This window comes from Lynx canadensis, chromosome C2 (assembly GCF_007474595.2).
Source record: "Lynx canadensis isolate LIC74 chromosome C2, mLynCan4.pri.v2, whole genome shotgun sequence".
Classification (NCBI taxonomy): Eukaryota; Metazoa; Chordata; class Mammalia; order Carnivora; family Felidae; genus Lynx; species Lynx canadensis.
In genome coordinates this window covers 52374309-52392512 of record NC_044311.2, presented here as the reverse complement: position 1 = coordinate 52392512, position 18204 = coordinate 52374309, and the positions used below count along the sequence as shown (strand labels likewise).

At 34.4% G+C, this 18204-nt stretch overlaps 1 protein-coding gene across 1 annotated transcript in view; it reads right to left on the bottom strand.

Annotated features, from left to right (window-relative positions):
• The window catches only part of RSRC1 (arginine and serine rich coiled-coil 1), a 251919-nt gene that overhangs the window by 20827 nt on the left and 212888 nt on the right, over positions 1–18204 (bottom strand). The gene's annotated exons all lie outside the window — the stretch shown is intronic.

Here is an 18204-nt window from a genome sequence, read left to right as displayed (position 1 = left end):
TAACGGCCTTACATCTGTATCATTAGCACTTAGGATAGTGCCTGGAATACAGTCAATGCTAAGTACATATTTGAAATAAACTTCCTTGAAAATTTTAAAATTCTCATAAATGTATAAACTAATTTGGAAGTATTAATTTCATTGAATTCTATCTATTAGGAAGTATTTGCCTAATTCCAATAGCTGAATGTTTGAGAGAATGATAACAGTGTTGGGGAAATTATAACAAGTAGTAATAATGAAACATGAAATCCGCATATAATACATTTTTAACAAACCCATTTGATGATAGAATGGCAATTCTTTTATTTTTAAGTTTATTTATTTATTATTTTTTAGAAAGAGACCGAGAGAGCGAGCAAGGGAGGGACAGAGAGAGGGAGAAAGAGAATCCCAAGCAGGCTCCAAGATGCCAGCGAGAAGCCCAACACGGGGCTTGAACTCAAAAACTGTGAGATCATGACCTGAGCCGAAACCAAGAGTCTGACACACAACTGACTGAGCCACCCAGGTGCCCCCAGAATGGCAATTTTTTTTCAACGTTTATTTATTTTTTTGGGGACAGAGAGAGACAGAGCATGAACGGGGGAGGGGCAGAGAGAGAGGGAGACAAAGAATCGGAAACAGGCTCCAGGCTCTGAGCCATCAGCCTAGAGCCCGACGCGGGGCTCGAACTCACGGACCGCGAGATCGTGACCTGGCTGAAGTCGGACGCCTAACCGACTGCGCCACCCAGGCGCCCCTGGAATGGCAATTTTTAAAGTGATCATATGTGCTCCAAATATATAAATGATAACTTCTATGTGCCATATCCTTCCCAGCCAACATGACAGACATTCCTGAGAAAGGATAAGCTACCTGAAAAAAATTTAACATGTTTTTTGAAAAAAATATAATAGCTATTATTTACTGTAAGCTTTTAACATTCCAGACCCTATGTTAAGCACTTTACATATATCTCATTTAACAAAATTCTCATAACAATCCTGACAAGGTAAGAACTTTTAACGCTATTTTTTAGGTGAAGAATAAATTACCTTAAGTCACAAAGATGGTAAGGTGGAAGAACTTGAATTTTACCTCAGATTACAAAATCTATGTTCTTACCAACACTATACTGCCTCTCAGCTTGGGATCCATTTCTTTATTAACAACATTTTGAGGGAAAAAAGGAGATAAATCTAACCATTTTTAATTGCCAGGAAAAATTGTACGAAGTTAAAACTAAATTTTCTTTGGTCTTTCAGATGTTATCATTAATGATCTTAAAGGTCATGAATGCCATAGAAAGCTCATTTTAATCAAGCTTTTCCAGATGAATAACTTTTAAAATATTAAACACATTCGCAGTATAGGTACTGTGCTGTTTCCTTTAAAGTAAATGCAATCTCACTATGACAGAGACACATATCAACAGCTTATCATATTTCTGGCTACATTTCATTTTAACAGTTACTATAATTCTATCTCTTAGGATCAAGGTCTAAGCTAGAAATATTACAAGTAGCTCAAAAGTAGATTTATTTTGCCTCTAGAACTTAGCACCAAGTTGGTTTAAACAAAGAGTCAAAAAGAAATGAAAAGAATTTAACCGATAACACACCTATTCTCAATAGCAAATTCATCTTACAGTTTTATCAAACATTTTCTCTAAACAGCTTCAGGGTTTGCAAAAAGTTATTCCGCAGTTACTTTCTTTATTAAAAACCTGAGAAAGATGTCATTTTATACATCTACTTTATAGATGAAGAAGCTGAAGAGGTAAATCTGAACCTAAGAGGTTACAACATCCATGAGGGCCTGTTTAAGAAACTCATATTCATGACACAATACTATTATCTACAAAATGGTGCCACTCATTTACTACACAGACACATGGCCATACTTATTTGTTTAAAAATTGTCTATATCTACAAGCGGCAGGGCTGACTAGTTGCAGTAGAGATCATATGGCCTACAAAGCCTAAAATATTTATCTTGTTCTTTATAGAAAAGGCTGAACCCCAGTTTAGACTACTGCCTTACCTTTTCCCTCCTAAACACAGCTACTGAAGTCATCTTCACAAAGTAAGGTTCTTACTAAGTTGGTGCTTAAAAAATACCTCTGTGACTCTCCATTGATTCCAGAGTTAAGCATAAACGTATCACTTTAATTTTCAATTACCATCAATAACATCCCAAGCTTATTCTTTTATCCTTATTTTTCAACCATTTCTGCACTCATACCCAACATTTCAGCAACAAACAGCCTCTCAGTATTTCTCAACCATGTCCTGCATCTTCCTCCCAGTGCTTTTCTTATGCACAACTAACCCTGTACTTAGAATTTCTATTCCCCTATATCCTTAGTTGTAGAAATGCTGAAACATCACCATCTTTGTCCAGCTCCACTTGGCTGGAAGGATACAGTGTGGACTATTTAACAACTCATAAAGCACTCAAAATCTTTGTGAAAATGCTACAGATTACCTCTCTATTCTTTCAAAGTGAGTGCCCTCTTTCCTCCTTAGTTTCCTTCATTCTTAGCCACACCTACGGTGCCTCACCACTTAAACCACCTTTTAACAGAAAAGAACAGACTCTAATTAAGAAGAATTAGATTTAGAAAGGAAGCAGCTTTATATGAAAGCTATGTAGACAAAGTAGAAATATTCTCCCCTCTGTGGAACCAAGGTAGGTAGGGAGATAGGGGAAGAAGTCTGACCGCTGTAACACAAGTTTGGAAGCATAAAAGAGACAAAAAATGGAAGAAACAACAAACTCAAACAATCATTTATTTGTACTGGCTACACAACTGTGTCACTGAGTAGAAAAGCTTACTTAACATTTCCCTGTCCGGAATTGAGGAGACAACGACGACAACGACGATTATTATTAATATTAATTTGACAGCTGAACCAAGAGATTCTCCCATAGAAGGAGAAAATTAGGGCTTTTTATATGCATCAGTTATTTATGTGTTAGGCCTCTCAAAAATTCCAAAATAATTCTATGCAAAATAAATGATTTTTAGTAATACTTCTAGATATGGCATTGAGTTTAAAGTAAAATTAGACTCAACAACACAGTTGTTTTCTATTTTAAAATGTAAAGCACAAAATAATTTTGAAGTTTCCTAAATTTTTTCAAAATGAGAGTGTGGTGACATACAAGAATAAACACTCATATGGTTCTAAACTCTGGTTTTATGATTTTCTCTTTTTTATTATCTTCATACTTTTGCTATCACAATTTTAAGTATGAACACATCTTTTGGCCCATAAATATTAACATTTTAGGATGGAGTATGAGACATTATTTTAAACAATTACATAAACATTTTTCCTGATCTTTGTAGGATAGTTTAAAATATTACTTTCTATAGTTTAAAACCTCTGTCGTACTGCATCAGCTATTTTTTTTTTAAGAAACTTATTCCTCTGACTACTTTTCCTTCTGCTTCTTGGCTTTGTCTCTCTTCCTTTGTACTATTGCATGACTGCTAAGAAGGGAATGATGTTCTCTGCAGTACCAATCATCTGGAATAATCTACCTATCTATCTTTGCTTTACTGACTTCACAGAAGTTTCTAACTCCCCTGACAAAACTTTTCTGTTTTATTCCAAATTATAATTTCTATCTTTGAATGCAGTTACTTTACTTTGCCTCTAAAGGATCATTCAAAATTACTTTTTTGAAGCACTTTTGTCACTAAAAAGAGCTAAAGGTACTAGAAAGTTTTTTAAAACATGTTTTATTCTCAAAAACATTCATTCAATATCCAGTTGTTGGAACCACTCTGTTCGAAATGGATAATGATACAACATATAAAAGGCCAAATATTTTATTTATTTATGTTTCTATAAGTGAGTTGTAGAAAATAATTTATTTGATTTGAATGATTTACTAAGAGGTTTTCTACAAGGAATAGCTGCATACAGGGTGTCTTTCACATGTTCCCAACAGTTTTCTATGGAGTAAAGGAAAAAAAGGCAAAAGGCAAAGGCAAAAGATTGGGTGTCAGAAGAACTATATGTTAGCCTTGACTGTGTAACCTCTAAGAGCTTTAGTTTCCTATGCTCTTACATAGTAGTGCTCTATGCAAGCATACTTATCACAATGTTTTTGAAAAATAGAAAAGTATGCCCAAAGGAGAATGGTTAAATACATTATGGCCCAACCCCATGATGGAGGCAGCATGGTAATCTATTTTGTAAAATGTTTTAAAAGCATCATATAACAAAGGGAAATGCTAAAATCACATTTTTAGAATACAAAACTATATACATAAAATGATTCAGCAAAAAGTGATTCATGTAAAAAAATAATTCATGTAAAAAAATAAAAATTTTAAAAATAAAATGTATATCCCAGAAAGAACTAAAAAAAATATGGCAAAATGGTAAAAATAGTTATTTTCTTCTCTATCCTTAATCCTTTGATTTCCAAGTAGGATTTTGTTGGGTGGGCCAGGGAAAATTGGTATTATGACAAAAGGAAAAAGTCTTTAAAGAGAAAGAAAAAATTAAAACTCCTTTTTTTTTTAAGTGTTTTTTAAACATTTTTTATTCATTTTTTTGAGAGAGAGATGGAGACAGAGCCGAGTGGGGAAGGGGCAGAGAGACACAAAGACACAGAATCCGAAACAGACTCCAGGCTCCAAGCTGTCAGCACAGAGCCTGATGCGGAGCTCAAACCCACAAACAACGAGATGATGACCTGAGCCAAAGTCAGAGTTTAACCAACTAAGCCACCTAGGCACCCTGAAATTTCCTAAAGACTATTACATTTTTTTATAGTCTAGTATAAAATATGTTTACATCAGACATTTTAATGTGTTGAAGTTTGCTGTACAAACTGCAAGAACTATTTAAGTTTTCTCTATAATCTGACATTTGACACCCATTCTTACTAGTACCGTATTTGGTAAGAGGTGAAATTTATAATGGATAAATGTACTAGCCTTTTGCCTCAAGAGACTTCTGATCAATAATTTGCTTATATAATATATGAAAATAATGTAGACGATCAAATACTGATTTTTTTAGTTGACGTTAGTCTAATCACAAAAGTACTTCACAAATCATCATAATTAATGATCTCTCCTTAAGAAAAGCGCAAACCATGGTTGTTTTAGTAATAATTAAAAAGTATTAGCATAGACTTGACTTCTAACTTAACCTTGTTATTTTTCTTTCAGAATTCTAACATAGAGCTCAATTAGTGCACATATATATATATATATATATATATATATAATGAATACATTATTTCTTGGGCTTTCATTTCATTTTAAAAATACTGAGATCCCTCTTCTGCTAGGCTCCTCCTGAACTCTCCTGGCTGACCTAAAAAAATTAGGTAAATTAAATTTTATTTTTATTCTTGAAAATTGTTACACTAATAAAATCCGGTAATTAGAAGTACTGCTTTTATACACTTTAAAAAATACCTACCATTAAAGGGCAACTAAACAATACATTATAGTAAGTTGTATATGATAACCCCAAGTCTTTACCACTTGACTAATGACCATTTTATTTATTTATTTTTTTAATTTGACCACTCTATCAAAATGGAAGCTGATTTTTCACATTTTTTATAAGTTTATTTATTTATTTTGAGAGAGAGACAGAGTGAGGGAGGGGCAGAGAATCCCAAGCAGGCTCCTCTGTCAGCACAGAACTGGATGTAGGCTCGAAGTTATAAACCCTGAGATCATGACCTGAGCCAAAACCAAGGGTCGGGTGCTTAACTGAGCCACCAAGGTACCCCTGATTTTTCACATTCTTGAAAAATGTAATTTTATTACAGATTATTTTTTTTTGTTCCATGTATTTTGTTCTGTATTTATTCATGAAGTCATAAGAACAAAATATTCCAATAAGGAAAATGAACATAATTATAAAAAATTTTAAGGTAAAATCATGAAATGCTGATATGCAATCATTTTTTAACCATAAAAGTGGCAACCTCATTTGGTTCAACCTAACAGAATAAGGCAGAAATCAACATGGGAGTGAATTCACAACTTTTTGGGCTTATAAGCAACAGAAGAAATCATAAAGGAAAAAGAGGGACAGGTTTGACCGCATAAAAAATATTCAACTTTATGTAAAACGTATCCAGTAACACAACTGAAATACAATGGCAACACAGCAATAGTATAATTACTAGCAACAAATTTAACCAAGAATTTATAGCTTCATTTCAAAACAGTCCCTAAAAAGTTAATAAGAAAATCACTAACTCCTAAAAGATGAGGAGGAAAGAGCTTAAGACAACTCACACAGTAAAAAGGCAGCTGGTCAAACTCTCTCCTTAGATTTCTCTGGTAGAATTAACTGTCATTATTATTAACATATGCAAATTAGAAATGTTTACATGGTAGGCAGTGCTTGACAATGAAGTAAAACTCTTCCTTCACTAGTGGTCTTATAAATGGGTGCACTTAAAAAGCAATTTGAAAAATGTGAAAGGAGCCCAAAGGGTATTCATACTCTGCGTAGATATTTCCCATTTTGGGACTTAGAAGAAAATATTTAAAATATGAAAGAGTTATGACTATTCAGATATTTTAGATACTTTCTTTTAAAAAGTGAGGGGCAGGAAATAACCTAAATCTCCAACAATAAAGAACTAGTTAGGCAAGTCTACTTAGTAAGATGTAGAGTAGCTTTTAAAAACAATGACAATGTTAAAAAGTTAAAGTATGAAAAATTGCCTACCAACCAGAAAATGACAGAGTAATATATATTAAGAATATCTAAAATATTCATACCTTTTGACATAGGATTTTCATTTTAAGAATCTACCCTAAAATAATCACTGCAGATACAAAGATGTTCATACCAGTGTTATCTAACACTGAAGTACTGAAAAATAATTGAAAGCAATATACAAGTAAAATTTTAACAGTGGAAAAATAACTGGATTTATTTCATTATACTGATAAACTGAAGTATAATGTAGTTATTAAAGATATTTACCAAAAATCTTAATGACATTGAAAATTATTCAAACTATACTACTAAGTGAAAATGCAGGATACAAATTTAGATCATACTTTAGATTTATGTGAAATATGTACTATAATATGGATGCACACAACAAAGATGTGAAGAAACCATCCCCAAATGTTACAACAATATATTCTCACTTCCAATAATGGCTGCAAGAGGAGATACGTGTAAACCTAGACAAAAGACAAAAACCAACTATTTTAGAGCCCTGGGAAATAACCAATTGCAGAGAACAACCTGAGAAATATTTACTGAGGCATACTGCTACTTCATCAACTAAGAATTGTGTGTTTTGACCTTGCCTGGGGACATTATATTCCCCACTGCCTTGAAAGTCAAAAACCCACAGCTTTAGCATGAGAGATGGTGGGCTTGGTTCAGGGCAGTAGGGAAACAACTAGATTTTGGAAGTGAGGGAGCCACAGAAGGTTGAGATTTTAAATTGTCCACACGCTCCTGGCTGTCTACTAAATTATGCACATACGCAGAAGATCTCAGAGAACAGAGTAAATATTGAAGGCCTGGGACTGGTAAATTTGCTCTACCTTGGAATGTATTCCTCATCTACACACATCCTATCCTGGAAGCCTTATTGCCCTAAGGTATCACTCATTGACAACTATACTATACAGGCATTAGAGAGACCCCTAAGGGGTCATGCTAAAAAAGCAGGTGGACAACACCAACAAATACACAAAAACTGGGCTGAGACATCAGCAGTTGAACACTACAGAGCTAACAAATTTCACAGACTGAATCCTGGAAAGATAACTGCCTACTTAATGAAGCAAAACCCAAACAGAAGGAAAAGACAAAACAAAACAAAACCAGAATCCAGAGTCACAAGAATATAATATCCATAAGCCCTCCAAATTTATTAGATATTTATTAAAAATTTTTTTTAATGTTTATTTATTTTTGAGACAGACAAGAGTGCAAGTCAGGGAGGGGCAGAGAGACAGGGAGACATAGAATCCGAAAAAGGCTCCAGGCTCTGAGTTGTCAACACAGAACCCGAAAATTTACTAGATATTTAAAAAAAAGTATGGAAGTGTGAACCTATACTCAAGAAAAAAAAGCAGTTAATAGAAAATAACTCCAAACAGCCACAGGAGTTTGATTTAACAAAACTTCAAAGAAGCTATTATAAATGTGTTCAGGGACACCTGGGTGGCTCAGTCAGTTAAGCATCTGACTTTGGCTCAGGTCATGATCTCACAGTTTGTGAGTTCGAGCCCCGCATCAGGCTCTGTGCTGACAGCGCACAGCCTGGAGCCTGCTTCAGATTCTGTGTCTCCCTCTCTCTGCTCCTTCCCCACTGACACTCTGTCTGTCTGTCTCTCTCTCAAAAATAAATAAACATTAAAATAATAAATAAATAAATAAATAAGTTCAAAGAATTAAAGGAAAATATGTTAAGAAGGACTAAATAATTAGGGAATCTCAACAGAGAATTTTCAAACTATAAAGAAAGAGCCAAATGGAAATTCTACAGTTGAGTAGTAACTAAAATGAAAAACAAAAAACACCTCACAAATGGGCTTGTTAACAGATCTGAGATGGCAGAAGAAAGAATCAGTAAATATAAAGACATATCAATAAAAATTATCGAAACAAAAAAAAAAAAAAAAACAAAGGAAAAAATACTGGAGGAAAATGACAGAGTTTTTGTGATCTGTGGGGCAATATCAAACACCCTAACATAAATGTGCTTGAAGTCCTAGTGGGAGAAAAGAGAGAGGAAAGGGAAGAAGAAAATATGAGAAGAAATAATGCCATAAAAATAACAAATTTGGTGGAAAACTTTAACATTTCAACAATGGTCAATAAATTCCAAGTGGGCAAATGCACAAAGAACCACATGTATATGTATGATTGAAAGCAGCAAAAGAAAAATACCATGACACATAAAGGAGAAAAAATATGATTAACAGCTGACTTTCATCAGAAATAGCGCAGGCCAGAATGCAATGGGAATGGTATATTTAAAGTGCTAGTGGAAAAACATATCTGTAAATCAAGAATTCCATATCCAACAAAAATAAAGACAAAATAAAAACATTCACAGATAAACAAAAACTGGGGTAACTCATTGCTAGTGGACCTGCCCTAACAAATACTGAAGGAAGTCCTTCTGGCTAAAAGGAAATTGATGGTAACTCAGAATCACAGAAAGGAATGAAGAGCACTGGGAATAGTAAATTTGTAAATATAAAAAATTTTTTTTTAATTTTCTTCTCTTAATCTCTTTACAAAACATGTACTTACTGAAAGCAAAGATCCTAACACTGTATTGTTAAGTTTATAATGTGTATAGATGCAATAGTGTGTAAGACAGTGATAGTACAAAGAAGAGGAAAATGGAGGTAAAACTGGTACAAATGGAAATAAACTGGAAAAACAGAGGTAAAGTGGCATATTTTATTGGAATTAAATCAATATTAACTTGAAATAGATTTAATAAATTAAAGATGCATATTGTAAACCCATGACATACTTCTCTAAAAAGTGGTCAACCAGTGGTTTAGTGAACAGTATACTAAATTCTCTTGTATAGGATTACCCTCTAGGGGAGCTTTTTTCTTTATTGCTATGAAGCAAAATATATATGTGGAAAAGTGTACATATTAGGAATGTATAGCTCAATTAATTCAGTAAGCAATTTTAAGATCTGTGTGAATTCTCTTGTAGCTACTAAATTTACACTTACCTTCTTGAAAGATCTGCAGGTTGCCATGCTCTTTTGAATATATTACAATAAACCTTTAACATGTTATTATTTTAAAAAGATGCATATTATAATCTCTAGAGCAACTACTAAAAAAAAGTTCTAAAATGTCCTTGAAATTTCTATAGTCAGAATTATCACTTGAATACAACAGTAAAAATATGCACTTTTTAAAAAAGACTAGAAATAAATATACAAAAACAGTAATAGTACTAAATCAAAAGGGTAGCATTAAAAGGGACTCTTTCCTTCTCTTTGTTGTTTCTGGATTGCATGAGAAGTAGTTATATTTTTAAATTGGAATATTCCAATGAAATTTAAACTATGCAAAATATACTATAATAAATATACCAAAAACTCAGGAGATAATAAAGGCATTTAATATGGGTATCATGCATGGGCATCAGAGAGTCTATGAACCTCCTGAAATAATGTGCACTTATATTTTTCTGGACAGAGAATCTATAGCTTTTATCAGATTCCCAAAGGGATCTATGTGTCCAAAAAAAGGTTAAGAATCAGTGTTCTAAAGTATTAATAAATGACCTGTCATATCCCATTCATTTGGACTACGGATTTTAAGGCACCCTTACCTAATTATTGCCTTTTGAAATGATAATTCACTAATTTAAGTTAGTTCATAACTCTTTAATTTGCCTTTATTCTTATTTCAGAGGCTCAGATCTGGGTGACAGGAAGAGATAGGGTAAGGAAAATATTCTCTGGGCTGCAAAGACAGGAAATAGCAAGATGATTATATGAACTCGAAGTCCTCTACTCCCAAAGCAAGGTACTAAGCTATATAATTCTTACTTTTATTTTTTCACATAAGTCTTCAGGATAGAACTTATGAGTTTATGATTTTAAAGATCTCTCAGGTAATTTGCCAGCCAGGTTTGGAATTATTGCTCTGAATTAACAGTGAAACTCTGAGGCCAAGAAGGTTTGTAATTATTTCTGTATCCCTAGCACCCAAAGCAGTGCCCAGAACACAGGAGATTCTTAATAAACAATTTGTTGAATTAAAAATGAGTCTTCTTTTTCATTGTATGTGGATAAAAAATATTTCAGGCAAAGTCAAATTATCATATATATTACACATAACGAATATTCAAGGTAAGACAATGGCTATGCTCCTTAGATAGTAAATTACTGGTCATAGCAGATTTCTGTTTGGATTATTAGTGCTGAAGTATTTCAGATTTCTGGCCTTGATATCCTTTCTGTTCTCACTGATCAAAGTAAAAATAACCACTCATTCACATTATTTCCTAAGGTAAATATAACATATTTCTTGAGTCAGCAATACCCTTTGTACTCTTGAATGACTGTATCAAGAGATACCTCAATTTAGACAAACTTACTATTGTTTTTCTTTCCAAGCAATAGGAAAGAAATTATTTATGAACACAGTGTCATTTTAGATGACTTCCAAATCCAAGCAAAACAAATCTTCCCATATGGTTGCTTAGCAAGTATTAAAGTTCTTGCTATTATAGTAGCATTTTGAAAGTATAAGCATATGAAAATCACAGATTAAAAGTATAAAAAGTACTTTTAACATGATATTCAGATAAGGTTATCTGACCAGGTATTTCAACCAGGAACCCATTTACCTTGTTCCCTCCTGAACGTGCAAAGGATCCCAATCTTGTAAAAAGAGAAGTTTTAAGCAGTACATATATGCATGCTAGTAGGCCTTATTAGTAAATCTATTTTATTATAAAATTCATTTCAAAATTTAAAATTGTTAATGATAATTATGCAACAACAAAAAATTAACTGTATGGGAAAAAACTGAGAAAGAATATACTTTTAATGATTAAGTGTAGTAGAAACACTATCCTGATTAGAAACATAACATCAAATGTGCTGTTCTGGTCCACTCAATATTCTGTTCACCAACATACACTGTAAATATAGCTGAACAGCCCATATTAAACTTAAATTAAGTTAGATTCACACATTTCAAGGCTTGCCTGGTCAACCTTGTAGTGGATATATCAGAAATCTAGAAGTGGCTTGAAAAAGAAGTCATTCCTCAGGGAAGAGTGAGTTAAAGTAGACAAGCTAAACCCTGTAACAATCTTTTAGCTGTCATATTTGTGATCTCCAAGTTCACATTATGTACCCATCACTCAAATTTCTCTTTGATCTAGACTCCTGCTCCATCCCCTCCTCTACCTTGGGTCTTATTTATGAGTCTTAGGAAAAGAAAGGGTAGAAAAAGAGAGGGTGCACATAAAAACTTAAAGTTACTTTCACTATAACTCTTAAAAACACTCAAGAATATAAAGCATTTATGCTTAGGTATTACCTACCTCTAAGAAAATGTAGTGTGAAAAGGGAGACAGGCTCCCTTCCTAAGTTCTGATAGAGGTTCATGCAGGAAGATCAGTGAGCTGGCCTGGCACATTGGGAAATACCTTGCACATGTGGCAGTGCCTAGTGGGATCAGCAATGCTACAGGCAGAGGAGGGTCAAGGCAAAGGGGGATTTAAAAAGAGAAGGTGAAGTCCTTCTTCCCCTCCCCTCTTTTTCCCAATACTGGGACATATATGAGGTAATTTTCCTCAAAACTGCCACAGACACCTAGGAGACACTGAAACCCTCCTGAACTAGAAGGGCAAAAATCAGTAAAGCACCTTTTGCAAAAGGAAGTTTAGTTCTACTTTAACGTTGATTTTTTTTTTTTTTTTTTTTTTTAGAATAGCTCAGATTAAACAGTAGGAAAGATCTGGAATACAGAGATGCTCTAGTATACCTACAATGCTCAAATGACACCCATATCTCTACGTGTTGCTAGGATACTGTCACATGATAACATCTCAGTGGATTAATGGCTCTATCACAACCTCTAAAGCAGAGTTCCACCTGGAGTCCAAGAAGGCTTGAGAGCCCTTTAATATGTTCTAGGAGAATCCCTAGGAGAATATTCTCTGAGAATTTAAAAATGTGCATTTAGAGATACTCTAAAAACTAGTAAATAAGTATGTGAAGGCCCCACTTATTATCGAGCAAATCAATGCAATTTCAGTGCCAAGATTTACATTTGTGTTCATAATCAAGTTTGGTGCCGTGTGATCTTCTAAAATGCTGGTGTTTGCCTTCAATGTATCCATAAGCATGTCTAACTATCGTTAAGGAGGCCTGCCTAAAAGTCAAATGACAACAATGGCCTCACATCCACAGCTATACTCACGTTAAATTTTCTGCCAGTTAAAAACACAGTTGCAATTATAATTTGCAACTAAGAAATTTTCACAAAATATTAAGTCTTTACTATCTTACATTATATAGTAAATTAAGAGTTTTTCACTTTACGAAGGTAAATCAAGTACTATTTGATTTAGTACCAGAAGTATTATTCTGGGCTAATGAAAAAAGACTGACAGACCAAAGTCATTCTTGTATAAAATTGAGGGATTCTGTGGTAGACTGAGAGAAGTGGTGGGAGAATGAGGCACTGAAAACTGAAACACATGAAACAGAGTAGGCAGTACAGATAGGGCAAACTCAAAAAACATGAGCTAGAGCAGCCCTTTCTGCATTTATCATTTGAGCTCATGTTCTGCTCGTCTGCATACACCAATTTGCAATGATTACAAGAGCCATGAGAGTAGTAAAAATTTTCTGTTAAATAGATTTAAAAAAAAAAGTTCAATACTTATTACTTTTGGTTATATTATTAAATGACTAGATTATCAAAACAATGGCCCAGCAATGAAAATAAGCTTATTTTTCAAAATAGAAAACTTGAAATAATTACAATAACATAAATCTCAAGATCATTTAGGCAATACATGAAACATAAAACATGAAATCAAAACTAAAATGACAAGGGTGCCTGCTGAATGCCTCAGTTGCTTAAGTGACCAACTCTTGATTTTGGCTCAGAATAGGTCATGATCTCACGGTCACGAGATCGAGCCCCATGTCGGGCTTTGTGCTGTGTGTGGAGCCTGGTTAAGATTCTCTCTCTCCCTTTCCCTCTTCCCCTCCCCAGCTTGCTCTCTCTCTTTCTCTCCTCCTCCTCAAATAAATAAATAATAAAATGTTAAAAAAAAAAAAAAACTACAATGAGATATTATCTCACACCTGTCAGAATGGCCAAAATCACAAACACAGGAAACAAGTGTTGGCAAGGATGGGAGAAAAAGAAACCCCCTTGAATTGTTGGTGGGTGGCAAACTGGTGCAGTCACTGTGGAAAACAGTTTGGAAGTTCCTCAAAAAATTAAAAATAGAACTACCCTATGATCCAGTAAACATAATACTTGGTATTTACCCCAAAAATACAAAAACATGCATTCAAAGGGATAACAGGCACCCCCCTATGTTTATTGCAGCATTACTTGCAAGAGCCAAACTATGGAAGCAGTCCAAGTGTCCATGGATACAGAAAATGTAGTCTATATATAGAATGGAATTCAGCTATCAAAAAGAATGAAATCTTGGCTATTTGCATGGATACAGCTAGAGAGTATAATTCTAAGTGAAATCAGTCAGAGAAAGACATATGATCTCATTCATATGTGCAATTTAAGAAACAAAACAAATGAGCAAAGAAAAAGAGACAGAGAGAGAGAGAGAGAGAGAGAGAGAGAGAGAGACAAATCAAGAAACAGACTCTTAATTATAGAGAACTGATGATTACCAGAGGGGAGGTGAATGGAGAGATTGGTGAAATAGGTGATTAAGATTAAGGGTGTACTTTTAATGATAAAAGAAAGAAAGAAAGAAAAAAGAAACGTAAAACATGTAAGTAAATTTGTCTATCAATATAGACATATGTAAGACATAATGTAAGTAAAAAAAAAATCATCTGTGTTAATTACATTGGTTAAGACCTATTTTCATGGCTGTTGTCATTTTATTTTAATTTGTACATTTAGCTAGTAAATCTATATTAATATACAAATGTGTTTGAGGGGCGCCTGGGTGGCTCAGTCAGATGAACATCTGACTTTGGCTTAGGTCATGATCTCACAGGGTTTGTTCAGGGTTTGAGGCCCACATTGGGCTTTGTGCTGATAGCACAGAGCCTGCTTTGGATTCTCTGTCTCCCTCTCTTCCTACCCCTCCCCCACTTGTGCTCTCTCTCTCTCTCTCTTTTCTTCACTCTGTCTCAAAACTAAACAAACATTAAAAAAAATTTTAATATGTAAATTTGTTTGAGAGGTAACTAAGTATATTTTTTTTTAATTTTTTTTTCAACATTTTTATTTATTTTTGGGACAGAGAGAGACAGAGCATGAACAGGGGAGGGGCAGAGAGAGAGGGAGACACAGAATCGGAAACAGGCTCCAGGCTCCGAGCCATCAGCCCAGAGCCTGACGCGGGGCTCGAACTCACGGACCGCGAGATCGTGACCTGGCTGAAGTCGGACGCTTAACCGACTGCGCCACCCAGGCGCCCCAGAGAGGTAACTAAGTATATTAAAAAGCATGAGCTCTGGAGCCTAGACAGCCTGGGTTTAAATCCCAGACCTGACATTAATTAGTTGTGGGATCCTGAATAAGTCATTTAGCCTATCTGTGCCTCTGTTTGCTTATCCATACAATGGAGATAACAATAATACTGAAAATGTTGTGAGATTTAAAAAAAAAAGGGGGGGCGGGGGTTATAAACTCTCGAGCCAGAATGCCTGGGTTTTATAGTTCAATTTCTCTTCTCTATGGATATACTATTGCAGGGTTTTACTGTGCCTAACTCAGGATTATAAAAAAGATTAGATGAGTGTGAGTATGTGTACATTTCTTTCTCTTTCTTTCTTTCTTTCTTTCCTTCCTTCCTTCCTTCCATCCATCCATCCAAGTGCCTAGAACACAGCAAAAGTTATATGTTACCTAGCATTATTGTTAATATAATTTCATTATTAATATTAGTATTATGGTTTTACATTTATATAAACACTAGGACTGTAAGAAGTTTATATACATATATACAAAACGACATTATGATATAGTATCAAAATCTATAAGGTGGGACAAGTAATAAGAATTTTTTTTCTCTTTAAACAGGGCCCATAAATGACTAAACTTAAACTATTTTTTTAAAGTTTATCTCCACTATCTTGTTTACCTTAAACTATGTTTCAACAACAGAAAACATATCATTTCTGAAACTCTTAAGAGTAGTGGCAATCTAGGAACACAGCAAGGCTCACTAATGTTTTGGTGGTCTACTCTCATTTCCAATCATCATTGACCATTGACAAAACACTGTATCAACTACACATGCACAACGACATGGCAGCTACGAGTCAGGCAAGTGCTTGACATCAGCCAAACTGAGTGTGGTTTTATTTCTGCTAATTAAATTTAAATGGTAGATCAGTGAATGAAGTAAAAATAACAACAGTAAAAACAAATAGTTTTTCAGTCTTCAGTAAGGCAGCACAAGTTACTTAGAACAAATAGAAATACCACCTTTCATACATGGACTGTGCTACTTTTTCATACCAAGACAACTATCCATGACTTAGAGGATTTTTTGTTTAGAGATTTTTTTTTTCCTTACATTTTTGTGATTCCATGAAAAATTTAAAAGTATTTGGGAACAAAATGCTACTGAAATCACAATGTATCAGTTTGTTTTTAAATGAGGATAGGAGTGAATGCTCATTTATATCTTGATTTAAATGATCTTTTTCTATCAAAAAATAATAGGCATCTTAATTTCCTCAGGAATGAGCTGGCCTCTAAATAAATAAAACCATATACTGATAGTATACATCCTCTGTTACTATGTCAAGACATGATTTAATTCTCTTTTGCTGGGACACATGATTAAATTACCTCATTTGTCTTTGCCATGCATGTGATGGTTGGGGTTTTTTTTTCTTTCATACAAATTCACAAGAAAATTCTTCATAGGTGTAATTTCCTTAAAAAGTTTGGTGCTCTATGCTCCATCCTGGATAGTGGATACAATTTGGATAATAGCCAACAGATGGCACTGTTCACACTAGGTAGCAAAGACCTCATAAAGGTCTCATTACAGGCACAAATTACTAAGACCAAATACCTGTTCAATCAATGCATTTGAATTTTCTGTGATGAGGACATATGTTAACAGATATTAACAAATTTATACTTAGTAGTTATAGAATATGGAGACCAATTTAAGGCAAACTATTTTCTTGCTCACCTAAAAATATTTATCGAGTACCTATTATCACTAGGCACTAGAGACACAAAAGTGAATAAGGTATTTTCCAGTCTCAGATAATCATACAATAATGTGTCAAGTAAAATTACTAATGGAGACATGCACAGAGAAACACAGGGGCTCATTCTGGGGATGGAATGGATCAGGGAAAATTTTTGCAAAAATGATGCCTGAGCTGCTCACAGAGGACTCAGGTTGGAGAGAGAGAGGTTGTTAGTATATCAAACTTAAACAAAGGGAAAAGCAACAGCAAGGACAAGAAAATAAGAAATGGTATAATATAAAGTGGAAAGTATGAATCAGAATGTATTAAGATATAAACCTGAAAAATCTCTGTAGCACTCAGAGGGTCTGCTACCTAAGAAATTTGGACTTCAACCTTTGTAATGATAGGGATTCGTAAAGGAGAGACACGGAGTGGCATGATCAGATTTGTATTTTAGAGAGATCACTGCTAGAAGTATGTTCACATGAATTTGAATGGAATAATATTAGAGGTGGGAATCCAACCCAGTGGCTATTGTGGTAGTCCAGGCCACAAGCAATGAAGCCTTAACCAGAGCAGTAGCAATAAAGAGAGGAAGACAATTTTGAGATATATTTAAGGTATATGTGTTAACAGGACATGGCATTCAAACGGATGTAAACAGATGAGGGAGGAGGAATCTAGAATGAAAAACAAGACGATATATTTCATAGGTCCTTTTGAAATGCCACAGATGACTTTTTACTTGATCCATCATCCTTTAATTGCCTTTAATATAAAGTATAAGTTGCTATCCTGCCTTTACCCATCTAGTCTTTTCTCTTTGACAGCTTCCTGTACTTTACCTTCAAAACATCTACCAGAATTTGTAAGAATTACCTCAAAAATATTCATATTATATATTTGTCTTCCATTCATTAGGTGTTACTTCATGAGGACAGGGTCATCTCTCCTAATCTAGATCACTTTGCATAACTGGCACCCAGTCTGGTACATAGTTGATGCTCAACAAATACTTGTTGAAGCAACGGATATTTCTGAAGTTTCAAGCTCTACTCACATTGTGCTTGGCTGATTATTTTCCATCAAGATCAAACATGACTGTAGGCCACATTCAGAAAAGCAAAAACCACAAGAGATGCTGCCTATTCATTAAGGGCTTTAGTTTTTTTTCAGTGACAGCTCTTCTCACCAGGACAGGAATGAGCCTTTGACATGTCAAGTTAGAAGCTATTTTCCAGTGTAATAGGTGTTCTCTGGTCAGGTCAGCATTCTCCATCAAGGACAACAACTAAACTACCACTCTACAAGAACAGG